Source organism: Coenobita brevimanus, chromosome 16, assembly GCF_032717465.1.
Source record: "Coenobita brevimanus isolate Jiangsu-jjx chromosome 16, ASM3271746v2, whole genome shotgun sequence".
NCBI classification, from domain to species: domain Eukaryota; kingdom Metazoa; phylum Arthropoda; class Malacostraca; order Decapoda; family Coenobitidae; genus Coenobita; species Coenobita brevimanus.
The window spans coordinates 11,241,072-11,258,567 of record NC_136969.1 but is presented as its reverse complement, the minus strand read 5'-3'; the positions used below and the strand labels follow the sequence as shown (position 1 = coordinate 11,258,567).

The window sequence follows — 17,496 nt, the reverse complement described above, 5'->3', positions numbered from 1 at the left end:
TAGCAGAATTCCTCTCCAACTTGTGATGCTATAGTGTGAACTGGGAAGTATCTAGTTGAATCCCCAACACCAGCTCCGAGTCATAGTTCGCATAGGCCATTGGAATGAAGAAGATTCCTGTCTATCTATCTATCTATCTATATACCTAGGTTGCTTCCCCCAAGGAAAGGAAGATAGCCAAGACAGGGCGACACACTCCCAATTTACTCATTCACTCAAACACATTAATTTGCATCTTAATCCCAAAGGAGAGAAAGGACAGATCCTCACTGCACCACACCGCATGAGGGTCAACTGTGCAGTGCAATCAGTGGCATCCGCAGCAGGGCCCAAGAGCAGAGCTGGTTTACCCTTGCCACATCATAATAGACCCATCCCTTTACCTGCACCTGACCTGATCAGCTGATCAGAAAAATGAGGGAGAATATCCCTTCAGGGCTGCATCATCATTTATTCATTCAAAATTTCTCTCCATTCATTTCTATCATGCACAGCCACTCTTCCTTGCTCAACAGACATCCCTCTCACAACCAATGCTCTCTTCACACTGTCCATCCATCTTATTCCTGGTCTTCCTCTCAGCCTTACACCTCTCACATCAGATCTAGTTATCTTTTTCACCAATCGCTCATTATCCATTCTCTCCATATGCCCAAACCGTCGCAACACCCTCTACTCAATTCTATTAGCCATCTCCCGAACAACTCCAGTTCTTCTTTGCACTTCATCATTTCTCACTCGATCTATACGTGTCACTCCACACATACTCCTCAGACACCTCATCTCCATTACATTCAAACATTTCCTCTCTGCTACACCCATATTCCATGTTTCAGCCCCATATAATGCAGTCGGTACCACAACACGCTCATACAGCCTTCTCTTTACATCCATTCTAAGTGAACGACATTTAAAGACCTTTTTCATTCCTCCCAGCATCTTTCCTACTTCATTCATTCTAAACTTCACTTCTGCATCTATTCTTCCATCCACAACAACATGTGACCCTAAATGCTTAAAACACTCTACCTCTTCAAGCAGCTCACCATTCAAAACTATATTCAACCTCCTACTATCTACCAACCTTGTACACTTCATAACTTTACTCTTAATTTCATTTACTTTCAATTTCCTCCCTTCACACACCCTTCCAAACTACTCTACCAACTGTCTCAATCTCTCCTCTGAATCAGCCACCAGTGCAGTGTCATCTGCAAACAGTAGCTGCTTCAGATTCCACTCTCTACCATCATCATTCACCAGATTCAGACCTCCACCTAACACTCTTGCATTTACCTCCCTTACAACACCATCCATATAAATATTAACCTGAGGCGTCCCATCGACGTATGGGTACGTTGCAACATTTTGCATTTGCCAGTCCCAGCGACATACCTGTATGTCGCGCAATTGCAAGGTGCATAATTTGCACAATTTTCAAATTTCGCGCTTGATTTTCGGTACGTAGGGTCTCTCGACCTTACCCTACCTGCCACCAGGCGGGGACATTCGGCAACCCTGCATGACCCATGCTCACCCGCAGCTCGGTCACTCATCTGTTAGCAACGGTCCTGCTCAGACATGGAGAAGAGAGGTCTCTCAGAGGATGAAATTGAAGCCGCCCTGGATGCCTTTACAGGTGACAGTGATTCCCCACTGGACGACGAGGATGTAGACAAAGATTATATGCAGCCAGAGGAGGAGGAAACCACCAGCAGTGATGACGAGGTTCCGTCCCCCAGGAAGCGGCAGTACATGACTTACTGTGCTGCTAGAGAGGGGCAGCCTGCCAAAAAACAACGTGGAACATCCTCTGCCCAGCCCCAACGTGATGTGGAGGCCGAATTTGATGACAAGGACGAGGACGAGGATGAGGACGGAGCTGTGGGACGTGCTGCCACGTGGTACGGACGTGAGGTGATAACTCACTGTGGCCCTGAGCGCACACCACGTCAGACGAGAAGGTATGGGCCTAGTCTTTTGTTTGCGGAGGTAGGAAGTGCCGTGGAGGGAGTGGGGAGTGGAAGGGAAAGTGCAGGGAGGAGTACTGAAAGTGAGAGTGGCGGGAGTGAGTCATCGCTCTCCTGTGGTGGTGTGAGGCGGCAGGGTGTATCACGTGGGCGAGTGAGGGTGCGTGATGAATCACGTGGGGTTATGATGGAGGGGGAAGTTGGGGAGGAACCAGTCCCCAGCAAGTCTTATGCTCCCCAATATTCCCGAACTTCATCCCCACAGCCCCCTAATGTTCCTCAAGGCTGTAAGGGTAAGGGAATGCGAAAGGGAAAGGGTAAAGGCCGAGGGAAGAGGAGTGTGAGTGGGGAAGCCCTCTGCACTCCTTCTCCCCAACCTCCCCCACCAGCATCTCCTCCCCACCCAGACAAAGGCACTGATGGGGACGATGGGGACGGGGGATTTGTGGGATGGAATTGGGAGGATGGGAGTGATTTTTCTCCCCTCATTCACCCCTTCACTGAGCAGAGGCACGCTGGCTGCATTCCTCCCAGAATTCACCCTAATTCCACCAGGCTGGATTTTTCCCACCTGTTTTTCAGTGAGGCTTTCGTGGAGCAGATAGTTGACCAAACCAACCGTTTTGCAAGCAGCCAGCGCCGTGAGAGTGAAAGATTGGGAACAAGGAGCAGGCATTCTATCATATGATTACCCTGTCTCCCTTTCAGAAATGTTCTTATTTTTTGCCTAGGTCTTTTTCATGGGTATTATACGAAAGAGCAGAATTCCGGCATACCCTGTTATGCTGACACCAATATTTGGCCAAGTCATGCGCCGTAATCGCTTTCAACAAATTCTAAGTCGCCTCCACTTTTACGATGCTGATGATCCCGCAAATGAGAATGACACAGACAAGATGAGGCAAATAAGGTTGGTCTTTGATCACCTGAGGCAAACATTTCGTTCGTCATTTTATCCCTATAGAGACCTAGTCATAGACGAGAGTCTCGTGTTGTGGAGAGGCAATATTTCATTTAGGCAGTATATACCCAGCAAACGGCACCGTTTTGGGTTCAAGATCTTTGTTATGTGTGACTGTAGGACTGGTTATGTGCAAGACATAGTCTTGTACACCGGTTCACAGACAGACATAATAGAAGATCGGAGTACTGGACTGTCGGGAGCAGTGGTAAAGACAATGATAGAAGACTACCTTCATTGTGGTCATGTCCTCTACCTGGACAACTGGTACTCTAGCCCTCTTCTCGCTCGTTATCTACACAGGCATGAAACGGGATTCTGTGGTACTGTCAAGGTGAACCGGCATCACATGGTCAAGATAGGGCGGAAACTTGACAGAAATGAGGTTGTCTTCTTCAAGGCCAACAACATACTTGCAACTGTGTGGAACCATAATAGAGAAGTAAGCCTCATGTCCACAGTTCACCGCCCCTTGATGCACCGTACAGATTCAGTGAATTACCGGAGCGAGAACAGGTGGCACATATGGAAACCTGGGTGTGTCCTAGATTATAACATAAACATGCGCCTGGTGGACCAGTCAGACTCCACGATATCGACGGTCGAGTGTGCCAGGACCACGATGAAGTGGTATAAGAAACTTTTCTTTCACTTGCTAGATATCACTGCTCTGAATTGCCACCACCTGCACGCCATGACAACAGGATTTCAGGAAACCTTTAAAGGGTTTGTGAGGGAGCTCACAAGAGAGATGTTTGCATGGTATGCTGTTGAAAGGCCCCAGCATCGCACCCGCACTGACCCTATTGCCAAAACTCCCCTGAGAATATCCGGCCGCCATTTCCCCACTCCCATCCCTCCCCAGCCAAATAGACCTAGGCCCAACGCAGGTGTCACGTGTGTAGCAATTCCCGGGTGAGACTCACCAATCAGAGGAAAGACACCCACTATGAGTGCGTCAAGTGTGACTTGGGTCTCTGTATTCACCCATGATTCAGCAAGTATCACATCTTGATGCAATTCTAATATGGTGTTAATCCAATAGGACGCTGTTACTCAGAAATAAATGCGACAAACAGATGCTCAGTGTAATTATAAGGCCTGTTGATCTGTAAATAGTTGTATAAAGTGGATACGGGTCTAACATAAGTGCAAAAATAGTATGTAAGTGTATAAATATGATCTAAATGGAAACATACCTAGCGAGGGTATTTTGATGCGATATTCTGACGCTCAGTGGAATAAATAAGGCCCGTAAATATGTAAATATTAGTATGGAAAATGCAAACGGGTGAAATATAAGTTCAAAGTTTTGTAAGTGCTGAAATATATTCTAAGTCAAAATATTCCTAGCAAGTGTATATAGATGCGATTTCCTGACCCTCAGTGGAATGAATAAGGCCCGTAAATATGTAAATAGGAGTCTACAAGTGGAAACGGGTGTAAAATAAGTGAAAAATTAATATGTAAGTGTTTGAGTATTATCTTTGTCAAAACATTGATTGCGAGCGTATTTTGGTGCGATATTCTGACGCTCATTTGAATAAACAATGCCAGTAACTATGTATAGTGCAGTATAGGGTGTAAACGTGTGTAATGTAAGTGGGAAATTATATTTGGAGTGAAAAATAAAGTAGATGAAACACGAGTGTTTGAGATTGTGCTTGCTACGTGAATATGCACTAGCATTTCGCTAAATGCCCTCGTAATGAATGTAAATAATTGAAAACATTTACAGTGGTGGAGGAAAGGTACTATGTAAAGAAAACAATAATATGAAAGTGATAAAACAATTGGGTATGTTGAAATACGAGTCACAGCGGGTGCGCTTAAAGAAGATGTGCGCTATACTTATTCTACATGTCATCGTAATGAATGAAAACAGCTGAAAATATTTACAAACAGTAAAAAATGGTAAAATGTAATTGAAACAGAAGTATACAAGTAGAAAAAATGATATGTTGACTGAAACAAGAAACTTAGCACATATCATGTTACCACTCGGACTCAACTCGCTATGCTTGTGCGAAGGTACAATGCTTATTTTTCATATATATATCATTGAAAATCATTTTAATGTTATTCTTATTGTTTATTACTTCAAATTCAATAAATGTATAGGTGTTGTTTGTTGTTTATGCCAAAATTTCCTACCATAGAAAACGTGAGTGACTCACAAGTCAATGATAGAATATGATACCTGGCGCGGGGGACCTCACCTCTTCCGACCACTTATGGACCACGGTAAACCGTTTCTTGGTGATTTTCCTTTGTTTCTCAACAAAAGCAGAAGTTTTAGCCAAAAAAAAAAAAATTTCCAAAATAGCTCGGGATTGGGGGGTGTCGGAGGTGCGAAAAACCCCGGGACGTGATGGGTTAAACAACCAAGGCGACATCACACATTCCTGCCGTAGCCCCACTCTCACGGGAAACCAATCACTCACAGTATTTACCACTCTTACACACGCTCTACTATTTACATAAAAACTTTTCACTCCTTTTAGTAACCTACCATCAAGCCCATACAATCTTAAAACAGTCCACAAAGCCTCCCTGTCAGTTTTATCATACTCTTTCTCTATATCCATGAACGCCCAAAACACATCCTTAACTTTTGCTAAATACTTTTCTCACACCTGTCTCACAGCAAAACACCTGATCCATGCATCCCCTCCCTCTCCTAAAGCCACACTGCTTATCACCAATCACTCCCTCTGTACCCTCTCTCCCATAACATTCTACCATACACCTTAACTACAACAATCAACAGACTTATGTCCCTAAAGCTAGTACATTCATACTTATCATCCTTACCTTTATACAGTGAGACCACACAAGCACTTGCCCAGTCAATTGGCACCATACCTTTCACAAAGCACACATTCAACAATCTTACTAACCAGTCAACAATAGTCAATCCACCACCATTCAGGCATTCCACAGCACACCCATCCATACCTGCAGCTTTCCCTGTTTTCATCTCCTTTACTGCCTCCTGCACTTCCTCTTTCGTAATCAAAGAATCATTCAACTCTCCCAACACATTTATTCCTTGCACCCTTCCATCCGCCACAATCTCAGCCTCCCTTTCCTCCTCTACATTTAACAATCTTTTAAAATACTCCACCCATCTTTTCCTTACTGCATCCATCTCAATTAAACGGAGGGCTGTTGCACAGTTGTCTCTCCCTGGTCTGTATCGTGGTAATAACTGCCACATTCATTCATACAGATATGTCTACTTTTGGAAATATTCGTGACCATTGTAGACGAAGTCTGATTTATAATTTTGTCCAGTCCTAGCTTAAAAGCAGAACAACATATTCGCAAGCAAAACTCCAACCTACCCAAAGAAACTGTCACACTTGCTAACCGTGATATACACAAAAGAATACACACTTTATCTACTTCTGTTCTACATAAGTTTGTACGCTAGAAACTTTTATCTGGTATCTGGTAGTTGTATAATTATTATCTTCATGTGGAAGGTATGACCTCGGTAAAGTCGCACCATAAAGAGGGTTAAGAGTTTTAGGAGATTCGATTCTTGATGGTATATCCTGGCACGTATTCTACTCTTCTTGAATATATTTACCTCGACAAGTCATTGCAGAAAGTGGAGTTTTCCCCTGTACCTTTTTCCCTGGTTCTCTCCAGAAGCCAGTGGACGGAATACTCTGCATATATTTTCATGGATGGGTACCATGTCCTAGCTACTCCTGGTCATGCTAAGCCGGACCCGTGGTGTTTCCTAGTGCCTGTTGCACCAGTGGTTCACTTTGTTTATTAAACTGTTGGCTCTGACCACAGTGATGCTGCACCTGCCTTTCTGTTTTCGTGCTCAAACACAACTGGTTTCCAGGCAGCGTAAATGCCAACACCTATAACTGTGTGGGCGTTCTCCTGCAAGAAGGTAACTAGTGTAGTCTTTTGAAGCTGTCAGTGATTAGAGTAACTTAGGATATTTAACGTAACGGTTATACATGGTTCAGTTATGTTAGTGCACTTATAACATTCAAAGTAGATCATTTCTTATAGGAATGGAAAAAAGCCACTTTTTTGTTTTCGTTTATAATCCCCACTTAGTTTGATAAAGATAAAGTGTGTTAGGTGCTTTATAAACCTACAGGATAAAGGCTATCATTATTAAATACGGCAGGCCATCTACTGCTATCGGGATCTCTATTCTGTGTTACTAAATTCCTTTTTGTCGTAACAGATATAAACAGTACTAAAAGTCGGTGGTGGTGGTATCGTGTGATGCTGGGGATATGGATGCTGATGATGGTGGTGCTGACACAGAGCTACGTCGGCAAGCTCATATCCCTCCTGGCAGTCAGATACATCGACCAAGCCTACCAGAGACTTGATGACGTTCTTGAAATTCTGATGTTGGGGTATTTCTTGTTCAAAACTCTTTGATGATCCACTCTCTTAAAGTGAGCAGTTGTTCTTGTGGTGTAATTGGAACCCTGCCTATCTTGGATCATTTGAGGAGAAACCCAATCCGATAAAGCTGATAATCTGCTAGGTTCGTTAGTCCCTGCCTAACGAGGGATTCAAATACATAATGGGAAAAAAAGGAGTTAAATAGCATATTCGAACGCAAAAAATGAAAACTATATCATTCACACCCGTGTAATATCACTTCTTCATCATTCGCCGAACCTGGTGGGAAAAACGACTACAGGGTTGCTAACTGCATCCTGAGCCACCCCACGCGCGGGAAGCGATCCGGTTTGATCTGGTAGGCCACAGTTGTCTGGATGGTCTGTGTGGTTTCTCCCATTTACCGACTGCCGGTATCCGGTATGTACGACTGTTCTTCCTGAGACCTTCAAGTGTTCATTAAATCCTACAGTTTAGTGGGATATGGCATTGCGTGGGTTTACTGTACCATTATTTGTTTAATGCAAAAGAATTTTTAGGTTATCAACAAATGCTACCCAGGTTAAGTATAGACAAACCAGTACAACATGAAATAATATCTAATCACTCATGTAGCATTCCATGAGTTTCTCACATTTTTCACTCATAACAGAATATCATACGTTAAAGTCCATTCTACCCATCAGGAAACTATTGGTGAAACCGTTTTTTAGCAGCCAATCAATACTTGTAGAGCAAGCAATTAATTTACGGGTGCACACTGTTCTGAAAAGCTAATTGACTTGTCAGTCCTAATCACCAGTTATCTTCACAGTATGCCATACAAGTAATTATCTAGTCAAGCATTACAACTACTGTGTGCTATGGAGTCATTTATTGTTCCTCAGTTTCACCTATTTATTTCATCGAAAGCATTCAGTACAGCCGAGTATTACTGATCGCCTTCTCCGTTTCAGACGGCGAAGTCGGGTCCACTCCGCTAGCTGGGGAACCTGATGCATACAGAATGAGTGGCTTACAGATCGTTCGCTGAATTAGGCAAAAGCATGGAGACCATTGTGCCGGATGGCAGTCAAGTCATGTTTGAGAGAGACATCACCTATAATCACGCTCTGCGACGAATCTTTTCTCTCGCAGGTTGCAATGTGGTTGCCATGTTCAATGGAATTTGTTTATGGTCATACCCTTCTAGTAATCTGCACCATATGATGTTGTATATCTGTATTTAATCTCATGTCAGTGGGGGGAGGGGCTCATTGGGTTTGATTAATTCAAAGGATTTTAAATATACATCACTGCCCTGGCGTTTGACAAATGGCATCTTGTAAGTCTGCCAGAAAGCCTCCCTTATTCTAATTAACAGTATAATAGACCTGTCACTATAACATCAGCAAATATCTTGACGGGTACTTGTTAATTTTATTCGTCCCGGAGCAGCTATCTCACCACTCCTCCAGTCATGCTGGCTCAGAGGAACTGCCCATGTATGCCAAGATTAAATCAGCTATTAGTACTGAACAGTTTGTCAGTAACTAAATGATACAGAAAACAGTGATCATGTGTGTTTGTTCTTCCGTGTAAGAAAGGACACAAGGAAAATTATTATGGCATATACTTACTTGTGTTGAACAAAATGCTTAAGAAAGTTTTATTTTCCTCGATAGGGCTTATACATTAGTGGAATCTGGTATGTATGATAAATGGGCGAAGTTCTCACATCTCAACTCCAGCAGCTGCAGAACCTTCCCTGGATCATCACTGTCACCTCTGCCTTCTCACTTAGCAACTTGTGGGTAGGTCCTGCCAAGGACTTCTTGGACGGCCTGGAAAACCATTAGTTTGTTAGAATTTACTTCTTAACTTTCATACATGATTGGAGACTTGGGCTAAATATATAATTATAAATCTTGTTTGTATAATTTACAATGTCATTAATCATTTCCATTAAGCATGTCACTTCATCTCTTGGTTGGATTTAGTTTATTTACGTTAATCAAATATTGTAGGTTAGTTGATAAAGGAAAGGATTACGGTATTATGTGTCATGTTGCTCATTTTCAGGGCCTTTTCCTGGTGCTAGGGTGTGGATGCTCAGTGGCCTTTTTGGTGCTGGTGATGGAGCAAATGTGTGGTGGAGCCAGGTGGGAAGAGCAGGGCCAGGCGGACACTCAAGACACACACACGACCTTCACCACTACCATCACAACCAATGACCATGCAATCCATCATTACTGAAGACGAGCTTCACATGAAATTCATACTATAGCGTCTTCACTTTAAACTTCCAAATTTTTAACAACACAGAAGTACCAAATTTATTGGTTATTTAATAAATACTGTACATAAGATATTAATACCAAGCACGACAGATCCTTGCAGTGTCATTCACTGCAATTTTTATTTTTATCATGGAAGTCTGCATTCACCTCTCAGTATTTCTGTAAGTACCGTAAATATATTCAGAAATCTGAAGTAAAGCCAGTGGTCTGTCGTGTACACTTCCTGAGTATGATAAGTAGTTGCAAGAGGAGTATAATCTGTCTGACCATTAAACTATAAAACAGAAATGACTATTGATATGAAAATATTTGATGTCAATGACCCAAAGACAAAATCACTGAAAGTTTGGTGAAATTGCATAACCCACTAGCTCTTGACTGAACAAAATTGCCTTGTACGAGCCTAAATGAAACTCTTTGCCGTATCAGAGTCACTTAACAATTTCTGAAAATTTTGAATACTTATGTTTCTCTCAGGCGAACTATATCCGTCTTTCCTGGGCGTGAAGCAATGCATGTTTGCGCTTATTCTATTATTTTGTGCATATCTTCTACTGACAAAAAGTTATCATATAAGCTTCCTAACATACTGGCTGCATATATGATCGCTTTATGCTACTTAAACTTTATAATGAAAAATGACTATTTTATGGTATGATTACGGCCACTGAAGATGTGCTTGTGAGACATCTTAGACCACCATTTCTTCACCAGCCTAACTTTTAAATGGCACAAAAGAAACATGATTACCGATTCTGCTCTACAGTTCAATAATTTGATGAAATAGACTAATGAGACGGATGTGCAGTGAGTGGTGTGGTGTGAGGAGAGGGGATGTTCACTAGTGTGGTGTGAGGGGAGAGGGAGGTGTTCACTGACTGGTGTTATAAGAGGGGAAAGGTAGGTGTTCACTGATTGGTGTGGTGTGAGGGGAGGGATTGGTATAGGCTGGGTGCCTGTGGTTATATAAGGGCTGCAGGAGCCACGCAACCTTCAGCGTTCGTCTGCTGCTCCGGGCTGTAAGAGCGCTGTTTTGGCGAAATTTGACCCAGCACCTTTACCGTGAGTCATATGGCACTGTCTTGTTGTCAGATTTGTGGCACTCTGCTGTTGTCAGCCATGGCAACTAACCCAACACACACACTTTGTTGTTACTCATGAAGTTGTCGGCCTGTATTAATAACCTATGCCACAATATAGAGCTGTAGCCTATCATTTTGAAGATTAATTTCCAAGTGTGTATTTTTAAACTCATTTTTCATTGAATATATCTCTTTTAACAGGAAATTGTCGGAAAAAAAAATTACCGGTTAGTGGCAACTATATCTGTTATGACTATGGAATTTTGATGTTATTTTAAATGTTTTAAGATCCATTTTTGTTTCCACATGGTCCATTTTGGGGAAGATAATATTTTTTTGCTTTAGCCTTACTTTTCTTGTTTAAAATTTGTTTATTGTTGAATAACCTGTTTGCTTTACAAGGACTTGTTTGTTTTTTATTAGTTTTTTATGTTCCTTAGAAATATTTTCCTTGCTTAACCCGCCGCCTGTTCTGGCCACTTCTAGCCCTAAGTGTCATCCCATTGTCGGCCAATTTTTGATTTTTTTTAGGCTGAAATGATAGATTCTGATGTGAAAAAAAAAAAAAAAAAACGAATATGACCATAAAAAAAAACTCTTCGGAGGCTGGAAGTGCGTTTTTCGCAGTCCCTCCGGCCGCCTGCATGTGTGAGCGAGCGGGGAATCCCCAGCAGCAGTGAGAGAAAACCCGTTTTCTATGCAAGGTATACTCAGGTATTCTCGCCAATATGACTCAGGGAAGGTATGGGAATGGTCTTAACACTTTTCTGTCCACTTCACACTCACAAAAAAAAAAAAAAAAAAAATCTTGTTTCATAAAGAAATTGTGTTTCTTGGGGGAAAAATCACTTACTCATGCAACACTATACATATCACTGTGAATGCATTGTCTTACAGTTACGAGAAATATGCATAATTTGACTTCACAATGTGCAGCCCTTTCACTTACAGTAAATTATTTACAACATGCCTTCAGTATACACAAACATTACCAGAGTATTTTTGATCATCTCACTGTGAATACATTGTCTAACACTTACGAGAACATACGTAAAATTTTACTCCACAACATTCAGTCCTTACACTTACGAGAAAATATTTACATGTCATCACTGTATGCAGTACTTATAACACTTTCTGAGCATCTTTTTTCGTATTTACAGCACTCTTTGAGCATCTTCTTATCGCTCGTCATTACAATACTACTGTTTCTCAATAGTTAGCGAGAGTGTGGTCTTCCTTGAAGCATGGGTATATGCACAGTTCTACATCACACACTGCACACATATACCTTGAGTCCTTCTGCTGAGTATGTTGCCTTACAGTGCTGTTTGCACACATGTGACACCTCCACTGGGGATTCTGACGTGTTGCACTTGGAGGGACGATTTTGGGGAAGTGTCTAGAGGTGAGGTGGAGAGGTGTGGCGGCGGTTTGGCGGTGGCGAGCAGCACTTCTATCTTCCCCATATTCCCTCACTATTTCCCGCACCAGCTCGCGAATATAGCCCTGGAATGTCTCCTGGATGCCAGTGGTATGTGCATGGAGATAGTGAGAGTTGAGGACGGTGATGTCGAGGAGATTGTGCCAGGCCCACGATGAAGTGGGCCTGGCACAATCAACACTGGAAATCTTGGCGTCTGATTGATCCACCTGTTGCATGTTCACATTGTACGCCAAGACAGGTTCTGGTTTCCAGACGTGGTGCCTCCCTTCTGCCCTGTAATCTACACTGTCTCTGTGGTGTACAAGGGGGCGATGAACAGACGAGAGGAGGAATACTTCGCAGTTGTGGTGCCATGCTGTTGCAAGGATATTATGTGATGTGTAAAAATCAACCTTGTTTTTCTGAAGCTTCCTTCCCACCTTCACCATGTGCCGACGATTCTTCTTTATAGTGCAGCACAGACCAGTTTCCTGCAGGTGAAGGTACCTGGTGAGAAGGGGGCTTGAGTACCAATTATTGAGGTATAAGACGTGCCCACGATGAAGGTATTCCTCGATCATTGTTTTTACCACAGCCCCTGAGAGTCCCAAACGTCTATCTTCTGTGATGTCCGTCAGAACACCTGTGTACAGGACTATGTCCTGCACATACCCAGTCTTACAGTCCCACATCACAAAGATTTTGAAGCCAAACCTGTGTCTTTTGCTGGGGATATACTGACGAAAAGCGATATTACCTCTCCATAGCATTAGATTCTCGTCTGTGACAAGGTCTCGGTATGGAGAGAAGGAGGTATGGAATTTCTCTCAAAGGTGATCAAAAACCAGACGTATCCTCCTCATCTTGTCCGTGTTGTTTGCGTTAGCAGGGTCAAGAGTGTCAAAAAAATGAAGGCGGCTCAGGATGTACTGAAAACAATTCCTTCCCATCACCTTGCCAAAAAATGGTGTCACCATTACTGGATCCACAGTCCAATACGAGGGAAGCTGATTTTTTTTTCAGTATCCCCATCAAAAGCACAAGTGCTAAGAACACATACATTTCACCAAGGGTCACCTCAGGTTCAAACAATCGGCTGTGTGGTGTCTGTGTTGTTCCCCCACGTTCAGATGCAGCAAAGGTGTTGGTCAGGGCAACAATCTTCAAAACAAACTCCACAGGAAAGTAGTTCCTGAAAAAGTCAAGCCTACTGGAGGTATGGTGAAGTTCAGGGGCACTACACCCGGCCTCATTTTCGTGGGTGAACGGGTGAATGTGGGGGACAAAGTCACTACTGTTCTCCCACTCCCATGTCGTTTCCTCCTCATCATCATCGTCTTCGTGTTCCTTGGGCTGTGGGGAAGCATGGGGAAGTGTGGGGAATGGGGAAAGAGTTTCACGTGAGGTGCTGGGTGTGGGGAAGGCAGGAACACTTTGTTCTGAGGTGCTGGGCTGAGCTGGGTCATGTGGGGGCAAGGGAGTGCCAGGCGAAATGAGTCACTCTCCCCCAACAATGGAACTTTCCCAAATCTTCCACGCTTCCTCTTCACACTTTCTTCTCAACTTAGTGAAATCCTTGACCTCCCCAACCACCCCTCAACTGCAGGAGTACCTTCCTCCTCCCTTTCCTCCTCATCGACGAGACGTGGAAAACGACGACGTGCAGGTGGCCTCTTACCACGTGTTGCCCTAGTGTAGCCTACATACCTAGATTTTCTAGGTGAGGGAATTTTGTCATCACTACTACTTTCCTCCTCAGGCTGGATGTAGTCCTTATCATGCACGTCATCATCCTCCAAATCACTTTCCCCAGTGTATGGGACCCTCAGAAGGTCCTGAATCTCCTTGTCAGAGAGACTGCGGCGAGACATCACTGCACCGTATGACAGACACAAACAGAGTGAAGCAGAGCGAGCGTGAGGCAGGAGCACGTGGGTGTATGGCCCAGGCTGACAGAGGGCATATAGAGGAAGGGTTACCCTACAAGCACACCATTTTCTGCTTGCCTGGCTTGAGAATTGCAGTCACAATGAAATTTTGAAATCGAGACCATTTTGATATCAGACCATTTTAAAACGACACTGGCACGGCGGGGGTTAAGCAGTTGGTGGGGACAGCTCATTTCTCCAAAGAGTAGGTGATGTTTGTGGTACCCATGGATCATTTTTCTTTCATAACTCGCAACACAGATCCTGAGAGTGTGATAAAGCAGCCCGGTCGTACCAGCTTACATGTCTTTAAGTACCAACTTGTCTCTTGCTTAGATATTTGTTTCTGTTGCTTAGAGGTTTGTTTCTCTTGATCTGAGGTTTGTTTCTGTTGCTAAGATGTATTCTGTTGCTTAGGGGTTTGTTTCAGTTGCTTTGAGGTTTGTTTATTTTGCCTAGAGATTTGTTTCTGTTGCTTTGAGGTTTGTATCTGTTTTTTAGAAATATGATTCTGTTGTTTTGAGGTTTGTTTCTGTTGATTAGCTTTTTTTGGGGGGGTACTTAGAGAATTGTTTTTGTAGCTTAAAGACTTGTATAAGGACTAGTTCCTGTTGTTTCTTGGCATTTTTCAATCCACTATTGTTGTTTATAACCTATTGCTGATTTATCCTCATTCTTCATTAACCTGCTACAATTTCCTTCATCTTTCATGGGATGGAGAGATTACTAGGTCTTTCTCGGGATATGAAGCAGAGAACCAGTAAAGTTCTTGGCACAGTCCATCCTAGGTAGGCCTCAAATTACAATCTATATGGCAAAGTAACTTTCTTTTTTAATGGATGGTCCTCATTACAACAAATATATTATGGATTCAAAAAATTGCCGAGCAGTGATTATAACCAAAATTTACTTCCAGTACCCAAACTTGTCTCTCAATATCCAAAGATAGTTCAGGACTTTCTTATATTCTCCCATACATTGAGAAGGTATTTAACTCAGAAGAGGTTTTTCGAAATGAATCAGTTTTATAAATGGCTCTCATCACAGACTTTACTAATATACTGAATAAAATTAATCCAGTAGCAACAGGAGTGCAGCGAAAAAGTCCCTATGGCAAAGGGCATACACAAAAGGAACAACAAATTGTACGTCCTACACCTGGTACAAAGTAACCAGGAAGAAAAGTCCTATTTTATGACTGATTGTTGAATATCTCTCTTAGAACATGGAAACACAGCAGCCCTCACGCGAACCTCCCTGACAGAATGGAACAACTTCATCTGCTTGTGGGTGGGGGTCCTGTCAGCTCGTGCCATAGCTTGGGTAACCGGGTCCAGCATCACCACTGTCTGCAGGTGGCTCAGGCGGTGGAAGCAGGAGGAACACATTGGGAACAGACATCGCACTGGCCGACCTAGTAAAGGGAAACACTGCGGAGCAGTTTACAGCCGTATAAAAGCGTTCTATCCCATAGCATTGCACCATGACGAGTTATATTTATCTGAAATAAATCTCAGATCAGTACAAACAGATTTCCATTATCACTGTGGATATACCAAGTACGCTTATCTGTGCAGGTATTACTAGGTTTCACGTTAACGTAAAGCTGAAGTACTCATAATCAATTCCATGAAAAGTAACTTTACAAACCGCTTCAGCTTTGAAACATTTCATGCCAAACCATACAGACAGACTCTCTGTGTATGACAGCCGAGTGAACTTGTCCTATGTTCTGTATCAAGATCATAAATTGCCAAGACTTCATGTGCCATAGTTTCGTTGTCGTTCATACAGAAAAACTAGCAAGAGCCAAGGAAAAGATAAAGTTCTCTTTCATGTAAATTCATCCGTGTCTCTTTTATAAATGGGCAAAAGCAGAAAAGTGTGATACCTGTCCTAAATATTGCTTCTGTTACTCAAAGCTGGGCAGGGCAAAAAGCTGAATGAAGTGAGGTAAGAGATATGAGATCTAATTTGATCTCACAGTTGTATGAGTTCTCAGTTAATTGAGCATTCACATCCCAAAGTCACCACCATTATGCTGAGATTTTCATTACACAGCGTATGTAATAAGTACATTGCATAATAAATTCAGTAGGCGTTTAAGTCTTATTCTATACTGAAAATCTATTTTCCATCACTTTCAGAACGATTATGTATGTTGTTCAAGGTTAGGCAAGTTATGAACAATCTGTATTTCATGTGCCATACCAAACGTTCTTTTATTAGTTTTTTTCCTCCTCGGAAAATTAGTATTACGGGCTTCAGACTTGCTTGTGCTTCTTCGTGAGGTGATAAATTAACTTTTTTTTTTTTTTTTTACTTGGCTGGAATGCTAAACCAGGCTTTCTCACCTGCTTCTTATTTAAAAGGTTTCCCAGACTATAAAGATTTGATGTAAACGAAATTGACCCATTTGCGCCCAGTGTCCTAAATATAGGACGGAACAGGGCATTTTCAAAATATAATAAAGAAGGGAAACACGGGATAGCGAACTATGAGCTTCGAAACTTTGAGCCAGCAGGCGGAGGGCGGTATGCCTAGCAAAATCGTTTCCGCAAGAACTCTGGGAGATAATGGGTTACCGGAACAAAAACATTTCTAAACAGTGTAAGTATTTTTCTTACATAATGGTATAGGAGTAATATGCAGTGCTATATATGTTAATGTGTAATGAAAACAATAATAGAAATGCGATGTTGAATAAAGTCTATTTTCCTTTGAATATCATATCATGAGGCTTATCAGACACCCTGACGTACGTGTTGGTAACAATGCTTGGAAGATTAGGGAAGTGAGTTTCGTATAACAATTTTGTAGCTTTAGACACACATGTATATGGGGAGAAAACTAAGTAACTTTCCTCATCCAAAAAATGTACATCAACACGAAAAATATAAGGATGAACTTGCATAAACCACAGATTGATTTTGCTTTCTGGCTTGTTGGTCATAATTTGCCTTCACAAACTTATGACCAACTCCATCTCCTAACTTAGATTAGCTTTTGCAGCATATTTTACAAATTTTCTCTTATCTGTTCTTCTTTCTGAAAAACAACTCTTTAAGTTTCATTCATTCATTGCCAGACGCCATGTATCCCAGACAGGGTGGCCAAGGGCTTAGAGTTAATTGTTTTACAGGGAGGGGCACTAATCCTCCACCAACCCCACTTGACGTAGGGATGCCAACAGCATCTGGTGTTCCCAGGCGGTCACCCATCCAAGTACTAACCAGACCCAACGTTGCTTAACTTCGCTGATCGAACGGGAAGCGGTGTACTCAACGTGGTATGGTCAACGGCCATACCACGTTGAGTATGAGAGAAAAATTGTGGTAACTTTTTTTAAAAGAACGGATAAACAAAGAAGAGTGCCGTCTTACGTCTGTTATTCCTAATGCAAAAAATATACCTTGAGTTACGAGAAAAAGATTAACAGCTTCATAATGAAGCTGGCTCAA

The 17,496-nt window shown here is 42.4% G+C and overlaps 1 long non-coding RNA gene and 1 other non-coding gene across 2 annotated transcripts in view; one reads left to right on the top strand and one right to left on the bottom strand.

Annotated features, from left to right (window-relative positions):
- LOC145390966 (uncharacterized) overlaps window positions 1–17,496 on the top strand; it is a 334,744-nt gene that overhangs the window by 105,257 nt on the left and 211,991 nt on the right. The window lies entirely within an intron of this gene.
- Window positions 17,220–17,338, bottom strand: LOC145391083 (5S ribosomal RNA). Its single transcript, XR_013895774.1, has one exon. It is a non-coding gene; the product is annotated as a 5S ribosomal RNA (ribosomal RNA).